This window comes from Schistocerca cancellata, unplaced genomic scaffold, assembly GCF_023864275.1.
Source record: "Schistocerca cancellata isolate TAMUIC-IGC-003103 unplaced genomic scaffold, iqSchCanc2.1 HiC_scaffold_373, whole genome shotgun sequence".
Lineage (NCBI taxonomy): Eukaryota > Metazoa > Arthropoda > Insecta > Orthoptera > Acrididae > Schistocerca > Schistocerca cancellata.
The window spans coordinates 14,354-29,964 of NW_026046391.1; the positions used below are offsets into that span (position 1 = coordinate 14,354).

The following is a 15,611-nucleotide window of genomic DNA, read 5'->3' on the forward strand; positions in this document are numbered from 1 at the left end:
GCGACATCTGTCCACCTCTTATCGACGCACATACCTGTGGTCAACAGACTTGGAGGACTGCAAGACATTGCCACGGGGGTTGAATGCAGCTAACCACACTGCTTGGTGTCCTAACAGCGCAGACACGTTCGTTTGCCAGTGTACATATAATGGAGATCGCGTCTGACACAGCTGTGGGGAGACGCAGTGGTGTGTGGGCCGAGCTTTGCTGTTCATCGCCACTTGCAGTCGCGAGAACTGCTGTCGGCGGTGCTTCCGTGGCCGTGATCGTCTAGTGGTTAGGACATTGCGTTGTGGCCGCAATAACCCAGGTTCGAATCCTGGTCACGGCAATTTTTAAACTTTTTGCCTTGCTGTCGCTGCAGTGACGATTGTGACTCAGTGTTTGAAAACACGGTGCCCTCTTGATTTTTCACTCATGTTCCGCAGGCTGCAGGTGGCACTACCAATTCATTATCAACACGTAATGCCGCCGCACCAGAACGCGGGCAGCTGCCTGTGTAGTGAATCTCTATTCGAAGAAGGCATTTGTTTGAGGTGCAATGGATGAGCAGCCAGTCGCAGCAGAACAGGAAGCTGTGTCGTGGACTGTTTCTACAAAAGCGAAGAACACTGGCACAGGTAGCGTGGCCGAGCGGTCTAAGGCGCTGGTTTAAGGCACCAGTCTCTTCGGAGGCGTGGGTTCGAATCCCACCGCTGCCAATTTTTTCTCGTTTTTTGTGCCATTGCGGTGTTTTCTCGTGGGGTAGAACGCAGCTCCTCTGACCGCCGTGCGGCGTCGGTAGCGTGGCCGAGCGGTCTAAGGCGCTGGTTTCAGGCACCAGTCTCCTCGGAGGCGTGGGTTCGAATCCCACCGCTGCCAATGTTTTCTGTCTCGAAAGCCGGAGCACTGACTACCCGCGACGAAACAGCGCAGCAAGCCGTGAGCGTCTCTTTCTTAAATTGTCGCAGCACAGTGCGCGGTGCAACGACATGATTCACAGGCGCAGTTTGGTGTCATGATGGCTGGCGTTCGTCTCCACGAAACGTGTCCCGAGCATGCCGTTGTACAAAGTGGGAGCGTCTATGTTTACAGTTGTCGTTAAGTAGCGTGCGTACAGCTTGCTGTGTTCGCTGGAGGAGCCCTTGTGCCGTTGTCCGGTGTGGTCTAGTGGCTAGGATACCTGGCTCTCACCCAGGAGGCCCGGGTTCGATTCCCGGTACCGGAAATGCGCATTTTGTTGCTCCTCTTATGCGACTTGGCCCGACTTAGCTCGACTGACGCTCCGCTGACGCTTGCAGAAAACTACGTTAAGTACGATTCGGCGTGACAAGTGACGGCGAGAGCGATGCGACATCTGTCCACCTCTTATCGACGCACATACCTGTGGTCAACAGACTTGGAGGACTGCAAGACATTGCCACGGGGGTTGAATGCAGCTAACCACACTGCTTGGTGTCCTAACAGCGCAGACACGTTCGTTTGCCAGTGTACATATAATGGAGATCGCGTCTGACACAGCTGTGGGGAGACGCAGTGGTGTGTGGGCCGAGCTTTGCTGTTCATCGCCACTTGCAGTCGCGAGAACTGCTGTCGGCGGTGCTTCCGTGGCCGTGATCGTCTAGTGGTTAGGACATTGCGTTGTGGCCGCAATAACCCAGGTTCGAATCCTGGTCACGGCAATTTTTAAACTTTTTGCCTTGCTGTCGCTGCAGTGACGATTGTGACTCAGTGTTTGAAAACACGGTGCCCTCTTGATTTTTCACTCATGTTCCGCAGGCTGCAGGTGGCACTACCAATTCATTATCAACACGTAATGCCGCCGCACCAGAACGCGGGCAGCTGCCTGTGTAGTGAATCTCTATTCGAAGAAGGCATTTGTTTGAGGTGCAATGGATGAGCAGCCAGTCGCAGCAGAACAGGAAGCTGTGTCGTGGACTGTTTCTACAAAAGCGAAGAACACTGGCACAGGTAGCGTGGCCGAGCGGTCTAAGGCGCTGGTTTAAGGCACCAGTCTCTTCGGAGGCGTGGGTTCGAATCCCACCGCTGCCAATTTTTTCTCGTTTTTTGTGCCATTGCGGTGTTTTCTCGTGGGGTAGAACGCAGCTCCTCTGACCGCCGTGCGGCGTCGGTAGCGTGGCCGAGCGGTCTAAGGCGCTGGTTTCAGGCACCAGTCTCCTCGGAGGCGTGGGTTCGAATCCCACCGCTGCCAATGTTTTCTGTCTCGAAAGCCGGAGCACTGACTACCCGCGACGAAACAGCGCAGCAAGCCGTGAGCGTCTCTTTCTTAAATTGTCGCAGCACAGTGCGCGGTGCAACGACATGATTCACAGGCGCAGTTTGGTGTCATGATGGCTGGCGTTCGTCTCCACGAAACGTGTCCCGAGCATGCCGTTGTACAAAGTGGGAGCGTCTATGTTTACAGTTGTCGTTAAGTAGCGTGCGTACAGCTTGCTGTGTTCGCTGGAGGAGCCCTTGTGCCGTTGTCAGGTGTGGTCTAGTGGCTAGGATACCTGGCTCTCACCCAGGAGGCCCGGGTTCGATTCCCGGTACCGGAAATGCGCATTTTGTTGCTCCTCTTATGCGACTTGGCCCGACTTAGCTCGACTGACGCTCCGCTGACGCTTGCAGAAAACTACGTTAAGTACGATTCGGCGTGACAAGTGACGGCGAGAGCGATGCGACATCTGTCCACCTCTTATCGACGCACATACCTGTGGTCAACAGACTTGGAGGACTGCAAGACATTGCCACGGGGGTTGAATGCAGCTAACCACACTGCTTGGTGTCCTAACAGCGCAGACACGTTCGTTTGCCAGTGTACATATAATGGAGATCGCGTCTGACACAGCTGTGGGGAGACGCAGTGGTGTGTGGGCCGAGCTTTGCTGTTCATCGCCACTTGCAGTCGCGAGAACTGCTGTCGGCGGTGCTTCCGTGGCCGTGATCGTCTAGTGGTTAGGACATTGCGTTGTGGCCGCAATAACCCAGGTTCGAATCCTGGTCACGGCAATTTTTAAACTTTTTGCCTTGCTGTCGCTGCAGTGACGATTGTGACTCAGTGTTTGAAAACACGGTGCCCTCTTGATTTTTCACTCATGTTCCGCAGGCTGCAGGTGGCACTACCAATTCATTATCAACACGTAATGCCGCCGCACCAGAACGCGGGCAGCTGCCTGTGTAGTGAATCTCTATTCGAAGAAGGCATTTGTTTGAGGTGCAATGGATGAGCAGCCAGTCGCAGCAGAACAGGAAGCTGTGTCGTGGACTGTTTCTACAAAAGCGAAGAACACTGGCACAGGTAGCGTGGCCGAGCGGTCTAAGGCGCTGGTTTAAGGCACCAGTCTCTTCGGAGGCGTGGGTTCGAATCCCACCGCTGCCAATTTTTTCTCGTTTTTTGTGCCATTGCGGTGTTTTCTCGTGGGGTAGAACGCAGCTCCTCTGACCGCCGTGCGGCGTCGGTAGCGTGGCCGAGCGGTCTAAGGCGCTGGTTTCAGGCACCAGTCTCCTCGGAGGCGTGGGTTCGAATCCCACCGCTGCCAATGTTTTCTGTCTCGAAAGCCGGAGCACTGACTACCCGCGACGAAACAGCGCAGCAAGCCGTGAGCGTCTCTTTCTTAAATTGTCGCAGCACAGTGCGCGGTGCAACGACATGATTCACAGGCGCAGTTTGGTGTCATGATGGCTGGCGTTCGTCTCCACGAAACGTGTCCCGAGCATGCCGTTGTACAAAGTGGGAGCGTCTATGTTTACAGTTGTCGTTAAGTAGCGTGCGTACAGCTTGCTGTGTTCGCTGGAGGAGCCCTTGTGCCGTTGTCAGGTGTGGTCTAGTGGCTAGGATACCTGGCTCTCACCCAGGAGGCCCGGGTTCGATTCCCGGTACCGGAAATGCGCATTTTGTTGCTCCTCTTATGCGACTTGGCCCGACTTAGCTCGACTGACGCTCCGCTGACGCTTGCAGAAAACTACGTTAAGTACGATTCGGCGTGACAAGTGACGGCGAGAGCGATGCGACATCTGTCCACCTCTTATCGACGCACATACCTGTGGTCAACAGACTTGGAGGACTGCAAGACATTGCCACGGGGGTTGAATGCAGCTAACCACACTGCTTGGTGTCCTAACAGCGCAGACACGTTCGTTTGCCAGTGTACATATAATGGAGATCGCGTCTGACACAGCTGTGGGGAGACGCAGTGGTGTGTGGGCCGAGCTTTGCTGTTCATCGCCACTTGCAGTCGCGAGAACTGCTGTCGGCGGTGCTTCCGTGGCCGTGATCGTCTAGTGGTTAGGACATTGCGTTGTGGCCGCAATAACCCAGGTTCGAATCCTGGTCACGGCAATTTTTAAACTTTTTGCCTTGCTGTCGCTGCAGTGACGATTGTGACTCAGTGTTTGAAAACACGGTGCCCTCTTGATTTTTCACTCATGTTCCGCAGGCTGCAGGTGGCACTACCAATTCATTATCAACACGTAATGCCGCCGCACCAGAACGCGGGCAGCTGCCTGTGTAGTGAATCTCTATTCGAAGAAGGCATTTGTTTGAGGTGCAATGGATGAGCAGCCAGTCGCAGCAGAACAGGAAGCTGTGTCGTGGACTGTTTCTACAAAAGCGAAGAACACTGGCACAGGTAGCGTGGCCGAGCGGTCTAAGGCGCTGGTTTAAGGCACCAGTCTCTTCGGAGGCGTGGGTTCGAATCCCACCGCTGCCAATTTTTTCTCGTTTTTTGTGCCATTGCGGTGTTTTCTCGTGGGGTAGAACGCAGCTCCTCTGACCGCCGTGCGGCGTCGGTAGCGTGGCCGAGCGGTCTAAGGCGCTGGTTTCAGGCACCAGTCTCCTCGGAGGCGTGGGTTCGAATCCCACCGCTGCCAATGTTTTCTGTCTCGAAAGCCGGAGCACTGACTACCCGCGACGAAACAGCGCAGCAAGCCGTGAGCGTCTCTTTCTTAAATTGTCGCAGCACAGTGCGCGGTGCAACGACATGATTCACAGGCGCAGTTTGGTGTCATGATGGCTGGCGTTCGTCTCCACGAAACGTGTCCCGAGCATGCCGTTGTACAAAGTGGGAGCGTCTATGTTTACAGTTGTCGTTAAGTAGCGTGCGTACAGCTTGCTGTGTTCGCTGGAGGAGCCCTTGTGCCGTTGTCCGGTGTGGTCTAGTGGCTAGGATACCTGGCTCTCACCCAGGAGGCCCGGGTTCGATTCCCGGTACCGGAAATGCGCATTTTGTTGCTCCTCTTATGCGACTTGGCCCGACTTAGCTCGACTGACGCTCCGCTGACGCTTGCAGAAAACTACGTTAAGTACGATTCGGCGTGACAAGTGACGGCGAGAGCGATGCGACATCTGTCCACCTCTTATCGACGCACATACCTGTGGTCAACAGACTTGGAGGACTGCAAGACATTGCCACGGGGGTTGAATGCAGCTAACCACACTGCTTGGTGTCCTAACAGCGCAGACACGTTCGTTTGCCAGTGTACATATAATGGAGATCGCGTCTGACACAGCTGTGGGGAGACGCAGTGGTGTGTGGGCCGAGCTTTGCTGTTCATCGCCACTTGCAGTCGCGAGAACTGCTGTCGGCGGTGCTTCCGTGGCCGTGATCGTCTAGTGGTTAGGACATTGCGTTGTGGCCGCAATAACCCAGGTTCGAATCCTGGTCACGGCAATTTTTAAACTTTTTGCCTTGCTGTCGCTGCAGTGACGATTGTGACTCAGTGTTTGAAAACACGGTGCCCTCTTGATTTTTCACTCATGTTCCGCAGGCTGCAGGTGGCACTACCAATTCATTATCAACACGTAATGCCGCCGCACCAGAACGCGGGCAGCTGCCTGTGTAGTGAATCTCTATTCGAAGAAGGCATTTGTTTGAGGTGCAATGGATGAGCAGCCAGTCGCAGCAGAACAGGAAGCTGTGTCGTGGACTGTTTCTACAAAAGCGAAGAACACTGGCACAGGTAGCGTGGCCGAGCGGTCTAAGGCGCTGGTTTAAGGCACCAGTCTCTTCGGAGGCGTGGGTTCGAATCCCACCGCTGCCAATTTTTTCTCGTTTTTTGTGCCATTGCGGTGTTTTCTCGTGGGGTAGAACGCAGCTCCTCTGACCGCCGTGCGGCGTCGGTAGCGTGGCCGAGCGGTCTAAGGCGCTGGTTTCAGGCACCAGTCTCCTCGGAGGCGTGGGTTCGAATCCCACCGCTGCCAATGTTTTCTGTCTCGAAAGCCGGAGCACTGACTACCCGCGACGAAACAGCGCAGCAAGCCGTGAGCGTCTCTTTCTTAAATTGTCGCAGCACAGTGCGCGGTGCAACGACATGATTCACAGGCGCAGTTTGGTGTCATGATGGCTGGCGTTCGTCTCCACGAAACGTGTCCCGAGCATGCCGTTGTACAAAGTGGGAGCGTCTATGTTTACAGTTGTCGTTAAGTAGCGTGCGTACAGCTTGCTGTGTTCGCTGGAGGAGCCCTTGTGCCGTTGTCCGGTGTGGTCTAGTGGCTAGGATACCTGGCTCTCACCCAGGAGGCCCGGGTTCGATTCCCGGTACCGGAAATGCGCATTTTGTTGCTCCTCTTATGCGACTTGGCCCGACTTAGCTCGACTGACGCTCCGCTGACGCTTGCAGAAAACTACGTTAAGTACGATTCGGCGTGACAAGTGACGGCGAGAGCGATGCGACATCTGTCCACCTCTTATCGACGCACATACCTGTGGTCAACAGACTTGGAGGACTGCAAGACATTGCCACGGGGGTTGAATGCAGCTAACCACACTGCTTGGTGTCCTAACAGCGCAGACACGTTCGTTTGCCAGTGTACATATAATGGAGATCGCGTCTGACACAGCTGTGGGGAGACGCAGTGGTGTGTGGGCCGAGCTTTGCTGTTCATCGCCACTTGCAGTCGCGAGAACTGCTGTCGGCGGTGCTTCCGTGGCCGTGATCGTCTAGTGGTTAGGACATTGCGTTGTGGCCGCAATAACCCAGGTTCGAATCCTGGTCACGGCAATTTTTAAACTTTTTGCCTTGCTGTCGCTGCAGTGACGATTGTGACTCAGTGTTTGAAAACACGGTGCCCTCTTGATTTTTCACTCATGTTCCGCAGGCTGCAGGTGGCACTACCAATTCATTATCAACACGTAATGCCGCCGCACCAGAACGCGGGCAGCTGCCTGTGTAGTGAATCTCTATTCGAAGAAGGCATTTGTTTGAGGTGCAATGGATGAGCAGCCAGTCGCAGCAGAACAGGAAGCTGTGTCGTGGACTGTTTCTACAAAAGCGAAGAACACTGGCACAGGTAGCGTGGCCGAGCGGTCTAAGGCGCTGGTTTAAGGCACCAGTCTCTTCGGAGGCGTGGGTTCGAATCCCACCGCTGCCAATTTTTTCTCGTTTTTTGTGCCATTGCGGTGTTTTCTCGTGGGGTAGAACGCAGCTCCTCTGACCGCCGTGCGGCGTCGGTAGCGTGGCCGAGCGGTCTAAGGCGCTGGTTTCAGGCACCAGTCTCCTCGGAGGCGTGGGTTCGAATCCCACCGCTGCCAATGTTTTCTGTCTCGAAAGCCGGAGCACTGACTACCCGCGACGAAACAGCGCAGCAAGCCGTGAGCGTCTCTTTCTTAAATTGTCGCAGCACAGTGCGCGGTGCAACGACATGATTCACAGGCGCAGTTTGGTGTCATGATGGCTGGCGTTCGTCTCCACGAAACGTGTCCCGAGCATGCCGTTGTACAAAGTGGGAGCGTCTATGTTTACAGTTGTCGTTAAGTAGCGTGCGTACAGCTTGCTGTGTTCGCTGGAGGAGCCCTTGTGCCGTTGTCCGGTGTGGTCTAGTGGCTAGGATACCTGGCTCTCACCCAGGAGGCCCGGGTTCGATTCCCGGTACCGGAAATGCGCATTTTGTTGCTCCTCTTATGCGACTTGGCCCGACTTAGCTCGACTGACGCTCCGCTGACGCTTGCAGAAAACTACGTTAAGTACGATTCGGCGTGACAAGTGACGGCGAGAGCGATGCGACATCTGTCCACCTCTTATCGACGCACATACCTGTGGTCAACAGACTTGGAGGACTGCAAGACATTGCCACGGGGGTTGAATGCAGCTAACCACACTGCTTGGTGTCCTAACAGCGCAGACACGTTCGTTTGCCAGTGTACATATAATGGAGATCGCGTCTGACACAGCTGTGGGGAGACGCAGTGGTGTGTGGGCCGAGCTTTGCTGTTCATCGCCACTTGCAGTCGCGAGAACTGCTGTCGGCGGTGCTTCCGTGGCCGTGATCGTCTAGTGGTTAGGACATTGCGTTGTGGCCGCAATAACCCAGGTTCGAATCCTGGTCACGGCAATTTTTAAACTTTTTGCCTTGCTGTCGCTGCAGTGACGATTGTGACTCAGTGTTTGAAAACACGGTGCCCTCTTGATTTTTCACTCATGTTCCGCAGGCTGCAGGTGGCACTACCAATTCATTATCAACACGTAATGCCGCCGCACCAGAACGCGGGCAGCTGCCTGTGTAGTGAATCTCTATTCGAAGAAGGCATTTGTTTGAGGTGCAATGGATGAGCAGCCAGTCGCAGCAGAACAGGAAGCTGTGTCGTGGACTGTTTCTACAAAAGCGAAGAACACTGGCACAGGTAGCGTGGCCGAGCGGTCTAAGGCGCTGGTTTAAGGCACCAGTCTCTTCGGAGGCGTGGGTTCGAATCCCACCGCTGCCAATTTTTTCTCGTTTTTTGTGCCATTGCGGTGTTTTCTCGTGGGGTAGAACGCAGCTCCTCTGACCGCCGTGCGGCGTCGGTAGCGTGGCCGAGCGGTCTAAGGCGCTGGTTTCAGGCACCAGTCTCCTCGGAGGCGTGGGTTCGAATCCCACCGCTGCCAATGTTTTCTGTCTCGAAAGCCGGAGCACTGACTACCCGCGACGAAACAGCGCAGCAAGCCGTGAGCGTCTCTTTCTTAAATTGTCGCAGCACAGTGCGCGGTGCAACGACATGATTCACAGGCGCAGTTTGGTGTCATGATGGCTGGCGTTCGTCTCCACGAAACGTGTCCCGAGCATGCCGTTGTACAAAGTGGGAGCGTCTATGTTTACAGTTGTCGTTAAGTAGCGTGCGTACAGCTTGCTGTGTTCGCTGGAGGAGCCCTTGTGCCGTTGTCCGGTGTGGTCTAGTGGCTAGGATACCTGGCTCTCACCCAGGAGGCCCGGGTTCGATTCCCGGTACCGGAAATGCGCATTTTGTTGCTCCTCTTATGCGACTTGGCCCGACTTAGCTCGACTGACGCTCCGCTGACGCTTGCAGAAAACTACGTTAAGTACGATTCGGCGTGACAAGTGACGGCGAGAGCGATGCGACATCTGTCCACCTCTTATCGACGCACATACCTGTGGTCAACAGACTTGGAGGACTGCAAGACATTGCCACGGGGGTTGAATGCAGCTAACCACACTGCTTGGTGTCCTAACAGCGCAGACACGTTCGTTTGCCAGTGTACATATAATGGAGATCGCGTCTGACACAGCTGTGGGGAGACGCAGTGGTGTGTGGGCCGAGCTTTGCTGTTCATCGCCACTTGCAGTCGCGAGAACTGCTGTCGGCGGTGCTTCCGTGGCCGTGATCGTCTAGTGGTTAGGACATTGCGTTGTGGCCGCAATAACCCAGGTTCGAATCCTGGTCACGGCAATTTTTAAACTTTTTGCCTTGCTGTCGCTGCAGTGACGATTGTGACTCAGTGTTTGAAAACACGGTGCCCTCTTGATTTTTCACTCATGTTCCGCAGGCTGCAGGTGGCACTACCAATTCATTATCAACACGTAATGCCGCCGCACCAGAACGCGGGCAGCTGCCTGTGTAGTGAATCTCTATTCGAAGAAGGCATTTGTTTGAGGTGCAATGGATGAGCAGCCAGTCGCAGCAGAACAGGAAGCTGTGTCGTGGACTGTTTCTACAAAAGCGAAGAACACTGGCACAGGTAGCGTGGCCGAGCGGTCTAAGGCGCTGGTTTAAGGCACCAGTCTCTTCGGAGGCGTGGGTTCGAATCCCACCGCTGCCAATTTTTTCTCGTTTTTTGTGCCATTGCGGTGTTTTCTCGTGGGGTAGAACGCAGCTCCTCTGACCGCCGTGCGGCGTCGGTAGCGTGGCCGAGCGGTCTAAGGCGCTGGTTTCAGGCACCAGTCTCCTCGGAGGCGTGGGTTCGAATCCCACCGCTGCCAATGTTTTCTGTCTCGAAAGCCGGAGCACTGACTACCCGCGACGAAACAGCGCAGCAAGCCGTGAGCGTCTCTTTCTTAAATTGTCGCAGCACAGTGCGCGGTGCAACGACATGATTCACAGGCGCAGTTTGGTGTCATGATGGCTGGCGTTCGTCTCCACGAAACGTGTCCCGAGCATGCCGTTGTACAAAGTGGGAGCGTCTATGTTTACAGTTGTCGTTAAGTAGCGTGCGTACAGCTTGCTGTGTTCGCTGGAGGAGCCCTTGTGCCGTTGTCCGGTGTGGTCTAGTGGCTAGGATACCTGGCTCTCACCCAGGAGGCCCGGGTTCGATTCCCGGTACCGGAAATGCGCATTTTGTTGCTCCTCTTATGCGACTTGGCCCGACTTAGCTCGACTGACGCTCCGCTGACGCTTGCAGAAAACTACGTTAAGTACGATTCGGCGTGACAAGTGACGGCGAGAGCGATGCGACATCTGTCCACCTCTTATCGACGCACATACCTGTGGTCAACAGACTTGGAGGACTGCAAGACATTGCCACGGGGGTTGAATGCAGCTAACCACACTGCTTGGTGTCCTAACAGCGTAGACACGTTCGTTTGCCAGTGTACATATAATGGAGATCGCGTCTGACACAGCTGTGGGGAGACGCAGTGGTGTGTGGGCCGAGCTTTGCTGTTCATCGCCACTTGCAGTCGCGAGAACTGCTGTCGGCGGTGCTTCCGTGGCCGTGATCGTCTAGTGGTTAGGACATTGCGTTGTGGCCGCAATAACCCAGGTTCGAATCCTGGTCACGGCAATTTTTAAACTTTTTGCCTTGCTGTCGCTGCAGTGACGATTGTGACTCAGTGTTTGAAAACACGGTGCCCTCTTGATTTTTCACTCATGTTCCGCAGGCTGCAGGTGGCACTACCAATTCATTATCAACACGTAATGCCGCCGCACCAGAACGCGGGCAGCTGCCTGTGTAGTGAATCTCTATTCGAAGAAGGCATTTGTTTGAGGTGCAATGGATGAGCAGCCAGTCGCAGCAGAACAGGAAGCTGTGTCGTGGACTGTTTCTACAAAAGCGAAGAACACTGGCACAGGTAGCGTGGCCGAGCGGTCTAAGGCGCTGGTTTAAGGCACCAGTCTCTTCGGAGGCGTGGGTTCGAATCCCACCGCTGCCAATTTTTTCTCGTTTTTTGTGCCATTGCGGTGTTTTCTCGTGGGGTAGAACGCAGCTCCTCTGACCGCCGTGCGGCGTCGGTAGCGTGGCCGAGCGGTCTAAGGCGCTGGTTTCAGGCACCAGTCTCCTCGGAGGCGTGGGTTCGAATCCCACCGCTGCCAATGTTTTCTGTCTCGAAAGCCGGAGCACTGACTACCCGCGACGAAACAGCGCAGCAAGCCGTGAGCGTCTCTTTCTTAAATTGTCGCAGCACAGTGCGCGGTGCAACGACATGATTCACAGGCGCAGTTTGGTGTCATGATGGCTGGCGTTCGTCTCCACGAAACGTGTCCCGAGCATGCCGTTGTACAAAGTGGGAGCGTCTATGTTTACAGTTGTCGTTAAGTAGCGTGCGTACAGCTTGCTGTGTTCGCTGGAGGAGCCCTTGTGCCGTTGTCCGGTGTGGTCTAGTGGCTAGGATACCTGGCTCTCACCCAGGAGGCCCGGGTTCGATTCCCGGTACCGGAAATGCGCATTTTGTTGCTCCTCTTATGCGACTTGGCCCGACTTAGCTCGACTGACGCTCCGCTGACGCTTGCAGAAAACTACGTTAAGTACGATTCGGCGTGACAAGTGACGGCGAGAGCGATGCGACATCTGTCCACCTCTTATCGACGCACATACCTGTGGTCAACAGACTTGGAGGACTGCAAGACATTGCCACGGGGGTTGAATGCAGCTAACCACACTGCTTGGTGTCCTAACAGCGCAGACACGTTCGTTTGCCAGTGTACATATAATGGAGATCGCGTCTGACACAGCTGTGGGGAGACGCAGTGGTGTGTGGGCCGAGCTTTGCTGTTCATCGCCACTTGCAGTCGCGAGAACTGCTGTCGGCGGTGCTTCCGTGGCCGTGATCGTCTAGTGGTTAGGACATTGCGTTGTGGCCGCAATAACCCAGGTTCGAATCCTGGTCACGGCAATTTTTAAACTTTTTGCCTTGCTGTCGCTGCAGTGACGATTGTGACTCAGTGTTTGAAAACACGGTGCCCTCTTGATTTTTCACTCATGTTCCGCAGGCTGCAGGTGGCACTACCAATTCATTATCAACACGTAATGCCGCCGCACCAGAACGCGGGCAGCTGCCTGTGTAGTGAATCTCTATTCGAAGAAGGCATTTGTTTGAGGTGCAATGGATGAGCAGCCAGTCGCAGCAGAACAGGAAGCTGTGTCGTGGACTGTTTCTACAAAAGCGAAGAACACTGGCACAGGTAGCGTGGCCGAGCGGTCTAAGGCGCTGGTTTAAGGCACCAGTCTCTTCGGAGGCGTGGGTTCGAATCCCACCGCTGCCAATTTTTTCTCGTTTTTTGTGCCATTGCGGTGTTTTCTCGTGGGGTAGAACGCAGCTCCTCTGACCGCCGTGCGGCGTCGGTAGCGTGGCCGAGCGGTCTAAGGCGCTGGTTTCAGGCACCAGTCTCCTCGGAGGCGTGGGTTCGAATCCCACCGCTGCCAATGTTTTCTGTCTCGAAAGCCGGAGCACTGACTACCCGCGACGAAACAGCGCAGCAAGCCGTGAGCGTCTCTTTCTTAAATTGTCGCAGCACAGTGCGCGGTGCAACGACATGATTCACAGGCGCAGTTTGGTGTCATGATGGCTGGCGTTCGTCTCCACGAAACGTGTCCCGAGCATGCCGTTGTACAAAGTGGGAGCGTCTATGTTTACAGTTGTCGTTAAGTAGCGTGCGTACAGCTTGCTGTGTTCGCTGGAGGAGCCCTTGTGCCGTTGTCCGGTGTGGTCTAGTGGCTAGGATACCTGGCTCTCACCCAGGAGGCCCGGGTTCGATTCCCGGTACCGGAAATGCGCATTTTGTTGCTCCTCTTATGCGACTTGGCCCGACTTAGCTCGACTGACGCTCCGCTGACGCTTGCAGAAAACTACGTTAAGTACGATTCGGCGTGAGAAGTGACGGCGAGAGCGATGCGACATCTGTCCACCTCTTATCGACGCACATACCTGTGGTCAACAGACTTGGAGGACTGCAAGACATTGCCACGGGGGTTGAATGCAGCTAACCACACTGCTTGGTGTCCTAACAGCGCAGACACGTTCGTTTGCCAGTGTACATATAATGGAGATCGCGTCTGACACAGCTGTGGGGAGACGCAGTGGTGTGTGGGCCGAGCTTTGCTGTTCATCGCCACTTGCAGTCGCGAGAACTGCTGTCGGCGGTGCTTCCGTGGCCGTGATCGTCTAGTGGTTAGGACATTGCGTTGTGGCCGCAATAACCCAGGTTCGAATCCTGGTCACGGCAATTTTTAAACTTTTTGCCTTGCTGTCGCTGCAGTGACGATTGTGACTCAGTGTTTGAAAACACGGTGCCCTCTTGATTTTTCACTCATGTTCCGCAGGCTGCAGGTGGCACTACCAATTCATTATCAACACGTAATGCCGCCGCACCAGAACGCGGGCAGCTGCCTGTGTAGTGAATCTCTATTCGAAGAAGGCATTTGTTTGAGGTGCAATGGATGAGCAGCCAGTCGCAGCAGAACAGGAAGCTGTGTCGTGGACTGTTTCTACAAAAGCGAAGAACACTGGCACAGGTAGCGTGGCCGAGCGGTCTAAGGCGCTGGTTTAAGGCACCAGTCTCTTCGGAGGCGTGGGTTCGAATCCCACCGCTGCCAATTTTTTCTCGTTTTTTGTGCCATTGCGGTGTTTTCTCGTGGGGTAGAACGCAGCTCCTCTGACCGCCGTGCGGCGTCGGTAGCGTGGCCGAGCGGTCTAAGGCGCTGGTTTCAGGCACCAGTCTCCTCGGAGGCGTGGGTTCGAATCCCACCGCTGCCAATGTTTTCTGTCTCGAAAGCCGGAGCACTGACTACCCGCGACGAAACAGCGCAGCAAGCCGTGAGCGTCTCTTTCTTAAATTGTCGCAGCACAGTGCGCGGTGCAACGACATGATTCACAGGCGCAGTTTGGTGTCATGATGGCTGGCGTTCGTCTCCACGAAACGTGTCCCGAGCATGCCGTTGTACAAAGTGGGAGCGTCTATGTTTACAGTTGTCGTTAAGTAGCGTGCGTACAGCTTGCTGTGTTCGCTGGAGGAGCCCTTGTGCCGTTGTCCGGTGTGGTCTAGTGGCTAGGATACCTGGCTCTCACCCAGGAGGCCCGGGTTCGATTCCCGGTACCGGAAATGCGCATTTTGTTGCTCCTCTTATGCGACTTGGCCCGACTTAGCTCGACTGACGCTCCGCTGACGCTTGCAGAAAACTACGTTAAGTACGATTCGGCGTGACAAGTGACGGCGAGAGCGATGCGACATCTGTCCACCTCTTATCGACGCACATACCTGTGGTCAACAGACTTGGAGGACTGCAAGACATTGCCACGGGGGTTGAATGCAGCTAACCACACTGCTTGGTGTCCTAACAGCGCAGACACGTTCGTTTGCCAGTGTACATATAATGGAGATCGCGTCTGACACAGCTGTGGGGAGACGCAGTGGTGTGTGGGCCGAGCTTTGCTGTTCATCGCCACTTGCAGTCGCGAGAACTGCTGTCGGCGGTGCTTCCGTGGCCGTGATCGTCTAGTGGTTAGGACATTGCGTTGTGGCCGCAATAACCCAGGTTCGAATCCTGGTCACGGCAATTTTTAAACTTTTTGCCTTGCTGTCGCTGCAGTGACGATTGTGACTCAGTGTTTGAAAACACGGTGCCCTCTTGATTTTTCACTCATGTTCCGCAGGCTGCAGGTGGCACTACCAATTCATTATCAACACGTAATGCCGCCGCACCAGAACGCGGGCAGCTGCCTGTGTAGTGAATCTCTATTCGAAGAAGGCATTTGTTTGAGGTGCAATGGATGAGCAGCCAGTCGCAGCAGAACAGGAAGCTGTGTCGTGGACTGTTTCTACAAAAGCGAAGAACACTGGCACAGGTAGCGTGGCCGAGCGGTCTAAGGCGCTGGTTTAAGGCACCAGTCTCTTCGGAGGCGTGGGTTCGAATCCCACCGCTGCCAATTTTTTCTCGTTTTTTGTGCCATTGCGGTGTTTTCTCGTGGGGTAGAACGCAGCTCCTCTGACCGCCGTGCGGCGTCGGTAGCGTGGCCGAGCGGTCTAAGGCGCTGGTTTCAGGCACCAGTCTCCTCGGAGGCGTGGGTTCGAATCCCACCGCTGCCAATGTTTTCTGTCTCGAAAGCCGGAGCACTGACTACCCGCGACGAAACAGCGCAGCAAGCCGTGAGCGTCTCTTTCTTAAATTGTCGCAGCACAGTGCGCGGTGCAACGACATGATTCAC

The 15,611-nt window shown here is 55.0% G+C and overlaps 47 non-coding genes across 47 annotated transcripts; all 47 read left to right on the top strand.

Annotated features, from left to right (window-relative positions):
* The first annotated feature begins 260 nt into the window (after window positions 1-260).
* Window positions 261-332, top strand: Trnah-gug (transfer RNA histidin (anticodon GUG)). The gene has a single exon. It is a non-coding gene; the product is annotated as a tRNA-His (tRNA).
* A 288-nt stretch (window positions 333-620) lies between these two features.
* On the top strand, window positions 621-702 carry Trnal-aag (transfer RNA leucine (anticodon AAG)). Its single transcript has one exon. It is a non-coding gene; the product is annotated as a tRNA-Leu (tRNA).
* A 78-nt stretch (window positions 703-780) lies between these two features.
* Trnal-cag (transfer RNA leucine (anticodon CAG)) lies at window positions 781-862 on the top strand. Its single transcript has one exon. It is a non-coding gene; the product is annotated as a tRNA-Leu (tRNA).
* A 274-nt stretch (window positions 863-1,136) lies between these two features.
* On the top strand, window positions 1,137-1,208 carry Trnae-cuc (transfer RNA glutamic acid (anticodon CUC)). Its single transcript has one exon. It is a non-coding gene; the product is annotated as a tRNA-Glu (tRNA).
* A 382-nt stretch (window positions 1,209-1,590) lies between these two features.
* Window positions 1,591-1,662, top strand: Trnah-gug (transfer RNA histidin (anticodon GUG)). Its single transcript has one exon. It is a non-coding gene; the product is annotated as a tRNA-His (tRNA).
* Window positions 1,663-1,950: 288 nt separating this feature from the next.
* Window positions 1,951-2,032, top strand: Trnal-aag (transfer RNA leucine (anticodon AAG)). The gene has a single exon. It is a non-coding gene; the product is annotated as a tRNA-Leu (tRNA).
* A 78-nt stretch (window positions 2,033-2,110) lies between these two features.
* Window positions 2,111-2,192, top strand: Trnal-cag (transfer RNA leucine (anticodon CAG)). Its single transcript has one exon. It is a non-coding gene; the product is annotated as a tRNA-Leu (tRNA).
* Window positions 2,193-2,466: 274 nt separating this feature from the next.
* On the top strand, window positions 2,467-2,538 carry Trnae-cuc (transfer RNA glutamic acid (anticodon CUC)). Its single transcript has one exon. It is a non-coding gene; the product is annotated as a tRNA-Glu (tRNA).
* Window positions 2,539-2,920: 382 nt separating this feature from the next.
* Window positions 2,921-2,992, top strand: Trnah-gug (transfer RNA histidin (anticodon GUG)). The gene has a single exon. It is a non-coding gene; the product is annotated as a tRNA-His (tRNA).
* A 288-nt stretch (window positions 2,993-3,280) lies between these two features.
* Window positions 3,281-3,362, top strand: Trnal-aag (transfer RNA leucine (anticodon AAG)). The gene has a single exon. It is a non-coding gene; the product is annotated as a tRNA-Leu (tRNA).
* A 78-nt stretch (window positions 3,363-3,440) lies between these two features.
* Window positions 3,441-3,522, top strand: Trnal-cag (transfer RNA leucine (anticodon CAG)). The gene has a single exon. It is a non-coding gene; the product is annotated as a tRNA-Leu (tRNA).
* Window positions 3,523-3,796: 274 nt separating this feature from the next.
* Trnae-cuc (transfer RNA glutamic acid (anticodon CUC)) lies at window positions 3,797-3,868 on the top strand. Its single transcript has one exon. It is a non-coding gene; the product is annotated as a tRNA-Glu (tRNA).
* A 382-nt stretch (window positions 3,869-4,250) lies between these two features.
* On the top strand, window positions 4,251-4,322 carry Trnah-gug (transfer RNA histidin (anticodon GUG)). Its single transcript has one exon. It is a non-coding gene; the product is annotated as a tRNA-His (tRNA).
* A 288-nt stretch (window positions 4,323-4,610) lies between these two features.
* Window positions 4,611-4,692, top strand: Trnal-aag (transfer RNA leucine (anticodon AAG)). The gene has a single exon. It is a non-coding gene; the product is annotated as a tRNA-Leu (tRNA).
* A 78-nt stretch (window positions 4,693-4,770) lies between these two features.
* Window positions 4,771-4,852, top strand: Trnal-cag (transfer RNA leucine (anticodon CAG)). Its single transcript has one exon. It is a non-coding gene; the product is annotated as a tRNA-Leu (tRNA).
* Window positions 4,853-5,126: 274 nt separating this feature from the next.
* Trnae-cuc (transfer RNA glutamic acid (anticodon CUC)) lies at window positions 5,127-5,198 on the top strand. Its single transcript has one exon. It is a non-coding gene; the product is annotated as a tRNA-Glu (tRNA).
* Window positions 5,199-5,580: 382 nt separating this feature from the next.
* On the top strand, window positions 5,581-5,652 carry Trnah-gug (transfer RNA histidin (anticodon GUG)). The gene has a single exon. It is a non-coding gene; the product is annotated as a tRNA-His (tRNA).
* A 288-nt stretch (window positions 5,653-5,940) lies between these two features.
* Window positions 5,941-6,022, top strand: Trnal-aag (transfer RNA leucine (anticodon AAG)). The gene has a single exon. It is a non-coding gene; the product is annotated as a tRNA-Leu (tRNA).
* A 78-nt stretch (window positions 6,023-6,100) lies between these two features.
* Trnal-cag (transfer RNA leucine (anticodon CAG)) lies at window positions 6,101-6,182 on the top strand. Its single transcript has one exon. It is a non-coding gene; the product is annotated as a tRNA-Leu (tRNA).
* Window positions 6,183-6,456: 274 nt separating this feature from the next.
* Trnae-cuc (transfer RNA glutamic acid (anticodon CUC)) lies at window positions 6,457-6,528 on the top strand. Its single transcript has one exon. It is a non-coding gene; the product is annotated as a tRNA-Glu (tRNA).
* Window positions 6,529-6,910: 382 nt separating this feature from the next.
* Trnah-gug (transfer RNA histidin (anticodon GUG)) lies at window positions 6,911-6,982 on the top strand. The gene has a single exon. It is a non-coding gene; the product is annotated as a tRNA-His (tRNA).
* Window positions 6,983-7,270: 288 nt separating this feature from the next.
* Trnal-aag (transfer RNA leucine (anticodon AAG)) lies at window positions 7,271-7,352 on the top strand. The gene has a single exon. It is a non-coding gene; the product is annotated as a tRNA-Leu (tRNA).
* A 78-nt stretch (window positions 7,353-7,430) lies between these two features.
* Trnal-cag (transfer RNA leucine (anticodon CAG)) lies at window positions 7,431-7,512 on the top strand. The gene has a single exon. It is a non-coding gene; the product is annotated as a tRNA-Leu (tRNA).
* Window positions 7,513-7,786: 274 nt separating this feature from the next.
* Trnae-cuc (transfer RNA glutamic acid (anticodon CUC)) lies at window positions 7,787-7,858 on the top strand. Its single transcript has one exon. It is a non-coding gene; the product is annotated as a tRNA-Glu (tRNA).
* Window positions 7,859-8,240: 382 nt separating this feature from the next.
* Window positions 8,241-8,312, top strand: Trnah-gug (transfer RNA histidin (anticodon GUG)). The gene has a single exon. It is a non-coding gene; the product is annotated as a tRNA-His (tRNA).
* Window positions 8,313-8,600: 288 nt separating this feature from the next.
* On the top strand, window positions 8,601-8,682 carry Trnal-aag (transfer RNA leucine (anticodon AAG)). Its single transcript has one exon. It is a non-coding gene; the product is annotated as a tRNA-Leu (tRNA).
* A 78-nt stretch (window positions 8,683-8,760) lies between these two features.
* On the top strand, window positions 8,761-8,842 carry Trnal-cag (transfer RNA leucine (anticodon CAG)). Its single transcript has one exon. It is a non-coding gene; the product is annotated as a tRNA-Leu (tRNA).
* A 274-nt stretch (window positions 8,843-9,116) lies between these two features.
* On the top strand, window positions 9,117-9,188 carry Trnae-cuc (transfer RNA glutamic acid (anticodon CUC)). Its single transcript has one exon. It is a non-coding gene; the product is annotated as a tRNA-Glu (tRNA).
* A 382-nt stretch (window positions 9,189-9,570) lies between these two features.
* Window positions 9,571-9,642, top strand: Trnah-gug (transfer RNA histidin (anticodon GUG)). The gene has a single exon. It is a non-coding gene; the product is annotated as a tRNA-His (tRNA).
* Window positions 9,643-9,930: 288 nt separating this feature from the next.
* Trnal-aag (transfer RNA leucine (anticodon AAG)) lies at window positions 9,931-10,012 on the top strand. Its single transcript has one exon. It is a non-coding gene; the product is annotated as a tRNA-Leu (tRNA).
* A 78-nt stretch (window positions 10,013-10,090) lies between these two features.
* On the top strand, window positions 10,091-10,172 carry Trnal-cag (transfer RNA leucine (anticodon CAG)). Its single transcript has one exon. It is a non-coding gene; the product is annotated as a tRNA-Leu (tRNA).
* Window positions 10,173-10,446: 274 nt separating this feature from the next.
* On the top strand, window positions 10,447-10,518 carry Trnae-cuc (transfer RNA glutamic acid (anticodon CUC)). Its single transcript has one exon. It is a non-coding gene; the product is annotated as a tRNA-Glu (tRNA).
* A 382-nt stretch (window positions 10,519-10,900) lies between these two features.
* Window positions 10,901-10,972, top strand: Trnah-gug (transfer RNA histidin (anticodon GUG)). The gene has a single exon. It is a non-coding gene; the product is annotated as a tRNA-His (tRNA).
* Window positions 10,973-11,260: 288 nt separating this feature from the next.
* Window positions 11,261-11,342, top strand: Trnal-aag (transfer RNA leucine (anticodon AAG)). The gene has a single exon. It is a non-coding gene; the product is annotated as a tRNA-Leu (tRNA).
* Window positions 11,343-11,420: 78 nt separating this feature from the next.
* On the top strand, window positions 11,421-11,502 carry Trnal-cag (transfer RNA leucine (anticodon CAG)). Its single transcript has one exon. It is a non-coding gene; the product is annotated as a tRNA-Leu (tRNA).
* Window positions 11,503-11,776: 274 nt separating this feature from the next.
* On the top strand, window positions 11,777-11,848 carry Trnae-cuc (transfer RNA glutamic acid (anticodon CUC)). Its single transcript has one exon. It is a non-coding gene; the product is annotated as a tRNA-Glu (tRNA).
* A 382-nt stretch (window positions 11,849-12,230) lies between these two features.
* Window positions 12,231-12,302, top strand: Trnah-gug (transfer RNA histidin (anticodon GUG)). Its single transcript has one exon. It is a non-coding gene; the product is annotated as a tRNA-His (tRNA).
* A 288-nt stretch (window positions 12,303-12,590) lies between these two features.
* On the top strand, window positions 12,591-12,672 carry Trnal-aag (transfer RNA leucine (anticodon AAG)). Its single transcript has one exon. It is a non-coding gene; the product is annotated as a tRNA-Leu (tRNA).
* A 78-nt stretch (window positions 12,673-12,750) lies between these two features.
* Trnal-cag (transfer RNA leucine (anticodon CAG)) lies at window positions 12,751-12,832 on the top strand. The gene has a single exon. It is a non-coding gene; the product is annotated as a tRNA-Leu (tRNA).
* A 274-nt stretch (window positions 12,833-13,106) lies between these two features.
* Trnae-cuc (transfer RNA glutamic acid (anticodon CUC)) lies at window positions 13,107-13,178 on the top strand. The gene has a single exon. It is a non-coding gene; the product is annotated as a tRNA-Glu (tRNA).
* Window positions 13,179-13,560: 382 nt separating this feature from the next.
* Trnah-gug (transfer RNA histidin (anticodon GUG)) lies at window positions 13,561-13,632 on the top strand. The gene has a single exon. It is a non-coding gene; the product is annotated as a tRNA-His (tRNA).
* Window positions 13,633-13,920: 288 nt separating this feature from the next.
* Window positions 13,921-14,002, top strand: Trnal-aag (transfer RNA leucine (anticodon AAG)). The gene has a single exon. It is a non-coding gene; the product is annotated as a tRNA-Leu (tRNA).
* A 78-nt stretch (window positions 14,003-14,080) lies between these two features.
* Trnal-cag (transfer RNA leucine (anticodon CAG)) lies at window positions 14,081-14,162 on the top strand. Its single transcript has one exon. It is a non-coding gene; the product is annotated as a tRNA-Leu (tRNA).
* A 274-nt stretch (window positions 14,163-14,436) lies between these two features.
* On the top strand, window positions 14,437-14,508 carry Trnae-cuc (transfer RNA glutamic acid (anticodon CUC)). The gene has a single exon. It is a non-coding gene; the product is annotated as a tRNA-Glu (tRNA).
* A 382-nt stretch (window positions 14,509-14,890) lies between these two features.
* Trnah-gug (transfer RNA histidin (anticodon GUG)) lies at window positions 14,891-14,962 on the top strand. The gene has a single exon. It is a non-coding gene; the product is annotated as a tRNA-His (tRNA).
* A 288-nt stretch (window positions 14,963-15,250) lies between these two features.
* Window positions 15,251-15,332, top strand: Trnal-aag (transfer RNA leucine (anticodon AAG)). The gene has a single exon. It is a non-coding gene; the product is annotated as a tRNA-Leu (tRNA).
* Window positions 15,333-15,410: 78 nt separating this feature from the next.
* On the top strand, window positions 15,411-15,492 carry Trnal-cag (transfer RNA leucine (anticodon CAG)). Its single transcript has one exon. It is a non-coding gene; the product is annotated as a tRNA-Leu (tRNA).
* The last annotated feature ends 119 nt before the right edge of the window (window positions 15,493-15,611 follow it).